The sequence below is a fragment of the Cyprinodon variegatus genome, unplaced genomic scaffold, assembly GCF_000732505.1.
Source record: "Cyprinodon variegatus isolate N-32 unplaced genomic scaffold, C_variegatus-1.0 Scaffold108, whole genome shotgun sequence".
Lineage (NCBI taxonomy): Eukaryota > Metazoa > Chordata > Actinopteri > Cyprinodontiformes > Cyprinodontidae > Cyprinodon > Cyprinodon variegatus.
The window spans coordinates 1028023-1040785 of record NW_015150561.1 but is presented as its reverse complement, the minus strand read 5'-3'; the positions used below and the strand labels follow the sequence as shown (position 1 = coordinate 1040785).

At 34.9% G+C, this 12763-nt stretch overlaps 1 protein-coding gene across 2 annotated transcripts in view; it reads right to left on the bottom strand.

The window, feature by feature from the left end:
- elfn1 (extracellular leucine-rich repeat and fibronectin type III domain containing 1) overlaps positions 1 to 12763 on the bottom strand; it is a 94978-nt gene that overhangs the window by 67030 nt on the left and 15185 nt on the right. Inside the window, exon 2 of one of the 2 annotated variants that reach the window (XM_015374701.1) lies at positions 3696 to 3819. The exons of the other annotated variant lie outside the window; for it this stretch is intronic. The gene's annotated coding sequence lies outside the window, so the exon portion shown is untranslated. The remainder of the gene's footprint in view (positions 1 to 3695; positions 3820 to 12763) is intronic. 2 annotated transcript variants of the gene reach the window in all.

The following is a 12763-nucleotide window of genomic DNA, read 5'->3' as shown; positions in this document are numbered from 1 at the left end:
AATAAGATAAAAAAAAGTTAAAAAAATCACATAACATCCACACGTATTTACATTATCACACGTATTTACATTACCACGCGTATTGACATTAAATTAAATTATCAAAACAGTTATGCCACAAATGCAATCCAAAAATCTTTGTGAGAACAATGCATTTGTTAGACCTGTAAATGAGTTCTTTAAGTGTCTTTTGTAGTAGTTTTTTTGTGTAATATAAGCCAATTACACTGTTGTTTTCTGGATCATTATCCTGCTAATTGAAATAAGTTTGAGGTTAAAGATGGATTAAACACCATACATTTTCCTGTAGGATGTTCCAGTTGAGAATAGTATGTGTTCTACTATACGGATGTCATGAAGTAAGAAAGCAGCTTCAGACTATTATACCACTACCACGACCACCATGTTTAACTGACAATATACTGGTTTAATTTTTTTCCCAGCCTGCCTTTGAATTCTCCCAAAAATGGCATACTGGCCTGAATTGTTCCTAATTTTTTAATCATTAAAGAAATTTTAACTGAGGTAAATGAGGCCTGCAGATCTTTAATTGTTTTTCTTGGTGCTTTTGTGACCTCTTCAACAATTGACCTAGGAGTTAGTTTTTATTGCCTGCCACTATTAACTACCATTTCCGTTTCTCCATTTGAGGCTTACTAGAGTCTCAAAGCCTAAACGCAGTCTACCTTTCATTTATATACCTTCAGATATTATATTCATATATTTCCTTAGATTGGAACTGTATGTGTAGCTTTTCGATATTTTATTTAACCTATTTCACGTTGCCAGGTTCTATCCATGTTACTATGAGGTTCCATTTATTAATTATATGATCTACTGGTTTGTGCCTAAGGAAAACTTAACATGAAATATATATAAAGGTCCCTTGAAGTTGAAATTGGCATTGGACATGTTTAAAAAGCTTAAAGATCTCCTTCCTGTTATTTGAAGGGTTTATTTAATCTGTTTGTAATCAAGCCATGATTTAGCTACAGGAAATAAAAGCCATTTTCTAAAACATGAAGTTGACTGTGTTGATTTTTATTAAAAGAAATGGGGATTGTGTTATAATAGTTTTTTAATAAAAGTTTTTTCTTTTAAGAAATTAGATGGCTATTTGAAAACTAATTGTTTATTTAAGTTAATTTGACCTTCTGTTCTTTTCTGTGCTTTATTTGTTGTATTTTTTCTAACATTGTAATGGAAAAACACACTTTGATGATCTTGAAAACAAACAAACAAAAGAACCTTGGACACTGTGTTTGCTCTGTGTGCTGTGAGTACCGACAAGGCTCCAAGCATAAACTACCCCTGGTGTATTATCTCACTCCCTTTTCGATCTTCAAGTTTCTCACTATGTGCTCCTCAACTGTCTGAGTCAATAAAAACAATATACAGAGGAAAGCACTTCAACCGCTTAGCCATTTAAAACCACCATCAGTGTTTTGGGAAAAGTCAAAGACAGCACGATGTAGAATTAAATAATATTTCCAGAGGAAAAAAATAAATAGAAAAAAGAATGTCTATTTATGCAAGCAGTAAACATTAAAGTTCATGGCTATCCAGAGCACATTTCAAAATAAGATCTGTCAAGCTGCTCCATCTAAGATGAAGTTGAAATCCATCCAAAAAACTAAAGTAATTTTCCGACTTGATAATATTTACTTGTTCTTCTGTCATAAAATCAAAATGGTTCTGGTGAACAAAACAAAAATATGTCCAATACAAAGACCTGGATATGATCTGCATGGTGTCTTGATTTGATTAGCAGCCGAGCGTAGATTCTGAGCCAGACTGTAAAAATTGCCAACAATCATATGAGAAAATCCAGTTAAATGTTTTAACATTTTGCACCAATTTTTAGTTTTAGGTAAGGAGGTTTCTAACTTCAGTAGCAACTAAAATCAATATTATGTTTCTTCAGAAAGAGGCTGCCGTGCCAACCAGGAGAGGAGCTAGGGGATTAGCAGAGGTGGCCCTGGCCATTCATTGGCCACAGATTTAGCTACCGCTAGCAGGTGATTTGCTGTTCCCATGTGGATGTAATTAAGCTTCTTCAGAGTAACTAGTTTTCCTCTAAAATAGAAGATAGTAGCAGAGTCATAACTAATTTGAGACTCTAATTGTTAGCATATTAACCATAAACTGACACAAATGTACAGTACATCAAGATACCCGTCCTTAGCAGAGACTCTCAGACATCCCTCTCTCCAGACATCTCCTCGAGCTCTGCTAGAGGAAGCTTCGAGATGCTCCAGGGCCAGCCAAGGGACATGGTCCTTTCAGCGTATCCCCAAATGGGACATGAATGGAACACCTCTCAAGGGAGACATCCAGAGGGAAATCCAAACCAATGTCTGAGCCACCTCAGTCGACTCCTCTCAATGTGGAGAATTATTAATGTAACACTAAATTCAATTCAGTTAAAAAATAATGTAATGTTAAGAATTAACTGGAAATTAAATGTTTTTGTATCTTATAGTTTTTTTACAGGTTGTTGTACATCTTAATAGTGATATGCCACAAAGAAGTGGGTCTTGCATCAGATCTGGAGGAGTTTTTGACTAAAGACCGGCTGTTTCTCAATTCACTAGAATGCGAGTACAGACTCCTCGCAAAGTATGTTCTTGACAACAACACATGAAAGGATGGCTTTGGAGAGAACGGGAGCACGCACCATAAATATGGGTCAATTGGAACAGAAGCATACTCATGACATCACCACACGCTCAGCTTGTCTGGAGCTGCATTTCACCTCCTGTTATTAATAGTCTCTAGATAATAATCAATTCGTACTTTTATAATTTTGTGGGGGGATAATAACACAGTCAGATAAACACAAATCAAATTAACATTTTGCCAATTAAAACAAATAATTGGCATCAGAGCCAGCGGTCCTTCACACACAGCTATGCTGAGAGAGGGCTGCAGCAGACAGGCTAGGAGTGGTACTGGCTGCGGTTAGCCTTGGAGGACCGCTGGTTGCCACGGTCCTCTCAACATTGGAACTTTTTTTAGATTGCGCTCTAAATCAGTAAATGGGCCATATAGGGATGCTTAAAAGTATAATGTTCTTGCCTCAAATTACCTTAAAACATATTTTTATAGATGCATGCCAACAGAAAACAGATCTTTAAACTTAATAGTCTGAGCTTTGTGAGTGCTCCACTGTAAGCTGCTGCTTCCTCGGTGCACGCTGGGAAATCTGTCAATCTCAAGAACAGGCAAGTCTGCACTGATGCATACTTGGTAAAGAGGGAGAACAACATCGGGGGACTTTGTCCGTTCTCGCTCTTGTGTTCTTGTGAATTTGAACAGTACTACAGCTGAGGCTGATGATGTTTCACACACGAGCACATGGCAACGCACAAGTTCACATATTTAGAAACAGCTACTGTCTTATTGCTTAACAGTCTTCTGAAGCGGATGCTTATGGTGCTAATAGCATAAATATGTCCATGAAGTTCCTGCTCTTTTAACAATAGCTTTTGTGTTTTATGGTGGTGAAAATTATCTCTCTGCAGCCATTTACAAGCAATTCAAGAGAAAGAATAACTGCTCAACCCATTTAATTTCTAAATTTTGCAGAAGCACAAATTATTAAATTTAAAAACATAGCTAAATAAGCATGTGGATTTATTAGCAAGAGATCTGCCTGGCCACCCTGAGGAAAATGTTCTAGCTCCGCCACTGACCTTAACGGTACTTGTAAATGGAGTGCAGATTCATGAGCAGCAGTAGTTGAACATTTTGAAGGTCCAGCTTGACAGAATAATTACTGGATACAGCCTGATTGCCACATACGCTGTAGGCAGTGACCTGCAAAGTAAATTAAAAAGAAAACAACAATCTAAACTGTCAGTCTTTGCTCACACATTTATTAAAATGAATACAATTCATTACAGTATTCTAAGTTAATTACTCAAGATTATGACATATATATATATATATATATGTATTCTTTCATATTACATATATTTGTATACAGTATATATACTTTAAATATATATATATATATTTTTTTTTTGTCTTGGGAGAGGGTTGCGTATTTGGCATCACATTCAAATCTCTGACAAACACAGGGGGGAAGAGAATGTGATAAATCAAATCCCAAATAAGGACATTGTTTCTATATAATATTAGTGTTATGACACTAGGTCATCAGAGGGCCCTCCTTTATGTGGGCAGGGCTTCAATTTAGTCCTTAGCATAAAGAGGGCAAGGAAGCTTAAAATACAAGAAACATTATAGCAACAAATACTGGTGCTTTTCAGCAAAACAATTCAAATTGATTATTAAAACAGAGATATAAAGCAACTATTGAATGTTTAAAGGAAACTATAATTAGCAGGAAAAGAGAATATGAACAGTGAAGGTTTATTTTAAATAAATAGCAAGGAACACAAACATTCCTCTAAGTTCATCTAAAAAGGAAATTTTTCTTTAAAATGAACCCTTTAGGATTTCATTACTATTACTGCATTATTAATTGAGTGTGTGATTTACTTAGCAACCTCAAGTTTGAATCAATTAAAGAGGAAGTTCAAATTTGCCCTCCTTACAGGGATGCCCCTTGAATCTTTGCCACCCACTGACTTATTTAAAACTCTGGCAGCAGTTCAAGCTAAATGGAGGACAGCCAAGATCGCCCACAGCACCTGGGTCCTGTCTATTGGTTCTCAGTGACTGATGCATTCCAATACAAAAATCTTTAAAAGCTCTCATGTGCATGTGGTCCACCTATGTTTCATTTATATTGGTTCTCCCCAGCTTAGCTTATAAATTCTGCACATATTACACAGAAGCTGCAATGTCATCACTTTGAAATCTGTTCCCGTAAATACATTTGCAACATGGCACACTTTTTTTCTCATATGCATTGAAATGAATATTAACTTACTTGCAAACTCCTTTGTGATATAGTTTTATGAGTGTGTGCTCTTTTTTTGCAGAAATGTTGAGGGGAAACCTTTGGGAAAGGTTCTAATACAGGATTCTTGAGTACAACATGAAAAATATCAGAAGTGACATTATTCATTTCCATTTTCTAATTACTAGTCCCACATGATGAGCGCTGGTGCAATATGTTATTTTGTTTACAGTATTCCATGTCTCACATCAGAGCTTAATGTTCTTCTTAATCATATCTAACAGAGTTATTAAAATTCCATAAACAGTAGGAATAATCAAAAGTGAAAGATATAACGTTTTTAATTAAAAGTACCATGACACTAAAATATAGACTCAGGCAGAAGCATGTCTGATCTGTAAATCAGATCAGACAGAAATAGAAGCATTGGAACTGCTAATATTGAGATACAGAGCCCAGCACTTCCTACTTTGTGCACTTTTTCTTATGGACATGTCCTCTTTGTCTGATGTGAATTGTATGCCTCTCAAAATGGATTATATTTTTTAATCAAGCTCGTATCTACGAGGACTATCAGAAAAAGTTAATTGAAAATTCAACTTCTTTTATGCTCTGATTATAGGGAACTCTTTACTTTGCATGCTATACTGTACTAAGGGTTATCGCTAACATACATTCTCTCACATGTTTTTATCTCTAATTACCAAGACAAATTATACTATTTAAGATGGATGGATAGACTGACAAACAGGTAGGTAGGTGAAGACAGACAGACAGACAGATAAACTGCTCAATCGATAATTTTCCTCAAAATAATTTATGTAATCGCTTAGCTGGGGATAAAGTTCCTAACTTCTTAAAATACATTTTGAAAAATCTAGTATTCTATCACTTTAACGCCGACATCTTGGTGACATAACAGATGTACCACTTTGAAAATCTCCCTTAAGGAGTGACTGGAGGCAGGGCACAGAAGAACTGACAGAGGGTCTATGCCTGCGGCACATTGAAGCCTGAGCAGGCAGCCCTGCAGGGCTAATAGGCTCCCATGGCCCAAAGAGAAGTCCTGTCCTCAAATAAAACGTACAGTATTTATACTGTAGTAACTGCTCAGACTTGTTTCTACACTGAATACTACTGAGCAGGATATACTTGGAAGAATAGACCCACTGTTTTAAAGGATACATGAATGTAGATTTTACATTTCAAAAAGGATTTATTATTTTACACATAAGCATGAGTAACTTAATAGTGGTTCATATGCATGAGTAGTAAGTAAAGCATTGACATCAGAATTGTCAAACAACAGTTTGATCTGATCTATAAGATATGCTTGCTTCGTAAGAAAATTAAATTAAATACTGTAACTTTGGGTAATTTATCATTTACTTTGTTTTTACTCATCTTCGACGTAAAAACAATTTCAGGTTTTTTTTACTCACTTTAGACCTCACCAGACATTTTTGGCAGCAGGTAGTGAGTTTGAGGACCAGTGTTTTACCTAAAGTGCTTAAGGCGGATCTAAATTCAGGCAGGTCATGGAGCGCATCCAGATTTTTATTTTTACATTCTAATACTGCTCTAACCTTTCACCCAGTTTGGATTTTTTCATACATTTAGACTGTATTACAGCAAGGTTGTCCTTAAATTGTTATTTTTGAGTTGTATGTGCACAACTTAATATGTTTATTTTAGTTAAGTTCTTGAAATTTGCTCTGCGTGCAATTAAAAACACTGATGTGTTTGCAAACAGTATACACATTAAAATATAATCCTTGCATAATTTTTAAATCATAAATTGTAAAGCTTTGTAATGTTTAATTACCTGATTTTAATGACAATTACAATGTTAACAATTAATGAACTAAAGGTATCTTAAATTTAAATTAGCAGGAGAAGAAACTGTTTACCATGACTTAAGAGTAAGATAAGAACAAATATGATTTAGTGACCAAAAGACTTTTTGAAAGTTAGTGTTGTGAGACTTTTGCTTTATTGGTTTTTCAATGTTTTATTTTCTCCAGTTCCCTATGCTGTCATTTTCAAGCTTGTTTTCCCTAACTTCCACCCTTCCATCTGTCCCTATGACTGCCAGAGGGGTAGTGCTCCACAGAGGACTGACTATAGTCTTTATTTTCACATCTTTTGTTTAATAACTTTGTAATACATTTAGCTCCTACAAAAAATGGTTTGGCATTTGTCTAATGAAAATGTTTTTTTTAGGACTAGAAGTAGAAAGGGATGGCTAACATCCAGCTTAATGTGGGGACATTGATGTTTTTTTGTGTAATTGAATTATGTTTTTAAGGATTTTAATGATTTTACTGCACATTTGTTTTGATGTTTTTATGATCTGAAGCATTTTGAGGTGCCTTTCCACTGAAATATGTTTTAGAAATACATCTTTACTTTTTACTTTCCTGGTAATTACTGAAACTGATGCACCTCAAAATAACAATGGGTATGCTCTTTGATGTGTCAGGATTAATTATGTATAAATATGTTAAATTATGTTAAATATGTACTACTCTACTATGTAAGTGTCTCTACTTGAATAGGCTTAAGGTATCACCCATATACAAACAATGGTTTTAATGAAATATTCTGAAATTCTTTTTATTTTTTTCATTATAAACAAGTTTAATTCATAACATTGATATGGAATGAACAAAGTTACATGAGACTCAGTTTCTATCTGACTCTCTTTGTCTCTCTGAGCCAAGCTGTTTACTGTACTATTTTCTCCTGACCATAATATTATTAAACATTTTCATATAAAATCCTCTGCTTTCTTATGAAGATTTTATCAGCCGCATTTGATAAAACGCGGAGCGTTCTACGCACCAGGAATATTGGTGCCCTGAAAAATAATCTAGAATCATGCTCTCTTCTTTGTTTTTGTAGCTTAACAAACACAGATATGACAAACAGAATGCAAGATGTTTCAGGTGGCTCAGCCTAAGGATGAATTAAGGTTTCCTTTACATCTGTACATGAGATATACATGTGCATAACATTTTAAGAAGGCAATGGTGGAAATAGTTTGGTAGTAACAGTTAACAGTACAGGTATTCAAACTTGACATCCAAGGAAACTAAAATGTTGTCACATGTATAGGCAGCAATAACTGCTTTTCTGTGTAATAATAGGTACCCACTGCATGGCAGTTTAACTGAACATTAAAAGTGAAAGTACTGTGCCAAACACAGAGCTAAAATTGAGAACTGAGAGTCACATTACAAACACAAACAGGGAACAATATTGTTTATTTTTAGGAGATGGCCACAGTGTGTGGAGTTAGGTACCTTTATTGATCTCCTGGTAACAATTTACTTTACTTTGATTTTTTTTAAACTCCTCGGATCAGAAAATTGACAAACCAGTATTAAGCTCATGTGACAATGTGTATCTTCAGGTTGAATGCTGTGAGACAAATTGAACAGAGGCAGGAGTTTATCTGAGTGTTTTAAGCTGACACAGGTGGAGAGGTGTGAGGGGTATTTTCTGTGAAAGATGCCATGAAAGAGAACCAGCAAGATTCTTTCGAAAGCTGTCCACCAAGCAGCGAATGAGGACATTAAGGAGTTTAGGGAATCATTTCCTTGTTTTTTAACGGTGCTCAAACAGATCCACTTCCTGGTTTTATTACTGTAGCTGTGAGACATAAACACTGTGGATAAATGATAAGAAATATTGTTATATATTCTTACTCCAACTAGCCCCTGAAACGGCCTCAGGGATTTTAAAACTCTACTGGGAACTAATCCAGAAAGGAACTAAATAACGATTTCCAGATGACTGATTAAGGACAAGGCGCTGGTGTAGTGCATGGTGGTTGGCATTACTAATATTTGGATGGATGTTATTTAGTTTGTTCTTTTCATGCTCTGAAGAATCAGATGAACTACAACAAAGATTCATTACCAGTATTTGCTTCTATCAAAGTTAACATGTTCAATTTGATTCTGTTCATTGATCCCAAAGGGAAATTAAATGTTGTACCTCATACATTTTCAGTTATTGTGTATGCTGATGGTTGTGGGCAGGAAGGATCTTCTGCAGATTGATCTGGAGTTGCTTTGACTGAAGACACTTTGTTGGTGTTTAACAATCTTCTGAAGAGGATGCTGTTGTCCATAATCTTCTCCATTTTATGTAGAATTCTCCCTTTTGAATCCTCTGCAGAGGGTGTTCAAGGAACAGACCCACCCTTCTTTATCAGCTTGTTGAATTTTTTTTAGCCATCAGCTTTGATGCTGTTACCGCAGCATATGATGGCAGAAGAAATTATACTCTCCACAACAGACTTATAGAAGATCAGCTGCATACTGCAGAAAACACTGAAGGACCATGCTTCCTACTCTGTCCCTTTCTTGTAGACAGCTTCACAACTACATCTCCAGTCAAATTTGTTGTCCAGGTGAACACCAAGGTATTCATACTCCTCCACCACCTCCATTTCTTCCTCTACGATGCTAATAAGACTTAAAATGTTCCAAGTTCTCCTGAAATATAAAATAATCTTCCTTGCTTGGTTAACATTCAGGATTAGATGAATGTTTCCCCACCATGCCAGAAAGCTTTTCAATAGCCCTCTGGCTGCAGAGTCATCCGAGTATTTCTGCAGATGGCAGGATTCGATCTTGTACTGGAAGTCAGAGGTATACTGAGTAAAAAGGAGAGGTGAGAGTACCTTCCCTTGTGGTGCTCCTGTGCTGCTAATAGACACAAAGTACCTAAATGCTTAACAAGGTGTTAGCCTCTAAGGCACGTTTTAGCTCAGACTAGATAAACAACATCAGTTTAAAATTACCAGGACTGAATTATTGAAAGTCTGCCTTTGCAGCCCTTCTAAAAAGAAAGATTGGCCAGTATTTTTGTTAGTGAGTTTCTTTCAGTATAGAATAAGAGAAATCAAATGTAGTAATTGTTTGAGGTCACTGATGAGGGTCACTTGGACCTTGTGGTGAAGCAAACCCAGGATCCTCTAATACCACTCACCCCTCAGGCCTTCACCTTGCTAATTCTTGTAAATCACCCTGAGTCGTACAGTTATCACGAAAGTCCAATAGGGGCCAGTGATTTACTGGTTTTTACCGATGTCACTCAAATAAGGAGCGAAAAAAAAAATGAATAAAGGATCAAATCATTTTAAACCAGGCAAGCAATTGTATTTTTAATCCTCTTGAAACAAAACCCCTTTTGCAGACTCCAGCAGGGGAAATGCAGAAAACAGTTTAATTTTCTTTATTTATTTTGCACAAATTTTATGACTGAGTGGACAAAGGTGGAGGTTTGGCATCGCCACAATAATATTCCAACTACCTTTATTTGTTTTTATAAAGATTTTGGTTTCTATTTTATTATTAATTTATATCTTTATTGCAGACCTCATTGAGCCAAATTCTAAATTAAATACCGGTAGTGTATTACTGTCAAGAAAACATGGTTTATGTGACAAATTAACACATTTTACTCTCAGTAAAGAAAACAACTGATAAATTATTTGCTTTATCTTAGTCATTATTAGTTACAGCCGGAAATTGATCAACAATACTTAAATAAAAGCCATTGCAAAACATATTCAGAGCTGTGGTCTGTGTTTATGTCTCTATTATGTATGAAAACAATGGCAGTTCAAATTCATTAATAAGTAGAAACTTATAAAGATTTCCAATACATAATAATGTTTAGTGTGCACTTTCAAGATGCATTTCAAATCCTGCATATTAAAACAGAGTAATTTAAAATGCATTGCATATATTAGGCAGAGAGTGTGCTTAATGTCATCCCTTGGTATTTATGAATGATTATGTGCTACAGAGGACGAGGGCTGCAACTAACGATCAATTTGTTGATCGAATAATCTGTTGATTTTTTTTTTCTGTTAATAGATTAATAATTAGATAGCCAAATGTTCCTTAGAGAATATTTAAGATTTAAACCAGGTGAAACCAAAACTTGTCCACTTGAGGAGTTCTGGATAGAACTTATTGACACACATAAATGTGTTTTTATCTAAAAGAGGCATGATGTAAGTTCTTACTGGAAAATATCTAAAAAAAAAAAAAAAAACTTTTTAGTTGAACCTTAAAGACTAAAACATTGTTTGATGAGCGGACTGATACCTCAGCAGTACAGTGCTGATGCTACTATAATCTGGTAGCCTAATTTCCCTGCATGTACTTCAGGTTGGAAGTTTGCACCATGGGTCCAACCTAGCCAACCATCTAATTTAATCTTGTATTTAATAAGGATTTTGTGAACACTCAGAGGCAACCATCATCCTGCTTAGCTCAGAATGGAAACTGTAAATTGAAAAGTGTATAAAAAAAAAAACTTTGTCAAGTACAAGTGCGAGCTGCGAGAATGAGCAGTGCTGCAGTTCTGTGTTTTGGCTACAGGTGGCAGTATCATTAGAAAACTCCATTATGACTAAATGCAAATTGTTCAAATGCTGTTTTACAGTTTTGGTATAAAACTGCTCTTAGTGGGTTTCTCTGTCAGCTAGAAGCATGTTTTTGAGTTTTTATACACAAGTTAAACATAAATCGTTTACTAAATTAGTTAACAATTATTTAAATAAGTGATTAATCACAATAATCCAACTGTTTTGCTCTACATAAAACACTTAAAAATAAAGATATTGAAGACAAGCCAATTTCTCAAACTGATAATTTAAGAAATTAGGATATTTTAACCCACAGCTCAATAACTCCCTTTAAATTACAGATAGGATTACCTAATTTATAGGAACAGATCTAAAGGTGGTTATTGTGATTATGATAATACAAACATAAAAAAATGTATGTGATTGACATGACTGCAGATCCTCCAAACTCCTTAAAAATGTTAAAAGAAATTATATTCTGCTGCTACATCCACCAAAACTTCCAAAATTGATCAAAATGCAAACATGCTGTAACCATCACTGAGGTGTCCGAGCTTAAAAGTGAAAAAATATGTATTTATTCCATATTACCTTTTTTGGTATTATCTTTTTTGTGTCCTTACTTTTTAAACCTGTTCTATTTTTTTCTGATGCACTTTAAAACTTGTTTTCCACGTCCCCGCTCTCAGTGATCTCTCTCTGTGGGTTGAAAGTGTTCTAGAATTGCAGTCTTAAAACATTCTCTGGAAATTACTTCGCTGAAATTGCTGCACAGGACACACTATCATTATTTAGCAGCTGCAAATTACTGACTGAAAAAGACTGATGATAATAATTTGGCTTCAGCAGTTCAGGCTTTGGTTTTTGACCAAAACTCTTAAATTTTACAGGCTGCAACTTCGTTTTAGGTAAGGAGAAAAGCTGAATAAAATTGATTTCAGAGTTAAACAGATTCACTTTTAAGGGTTTCATGAATATTGATAGAAATAAGGTTTGCATAAAAGGAATACCTTAACACCTGCTTGGCTTTGCTCTTTAATCAATAAATAATGAAAAACAGTCCATTAAAAAGCCTTAATAATCTGCAGAAAGGTGTACAACTTTTGGCTTAAACTGGGTTCTAAGAGGACCATATGATTTTACAAGTAATTTGCTGTTTTATTAACTGTATCTTTCCCAAACTCATAATTAATGTAATTAATGATTAGAAAATGTACTCATAAAATGTTCAAGTCAAAAAAATGTGTTATCGAGATAGAAAGTCATTGTTATGTGGTTATCGAACAAAATGATATGTTTTCACAATGTAATATAAGATCTTTAAAAGCTTTCTGCTGATAATTACAACCCTCTAGGATCAGTTTATTTGATACAATTCATTAAATCTACAGAGTATAAATAAAAAATCAATGGCTTGATTCTTACAGAAACAAAAAAAATACCTTCTGGTTTAGGATTTTTACCAGTGGATCATTGCCAGTTTGTAAGTTAAGCTTCAAAGT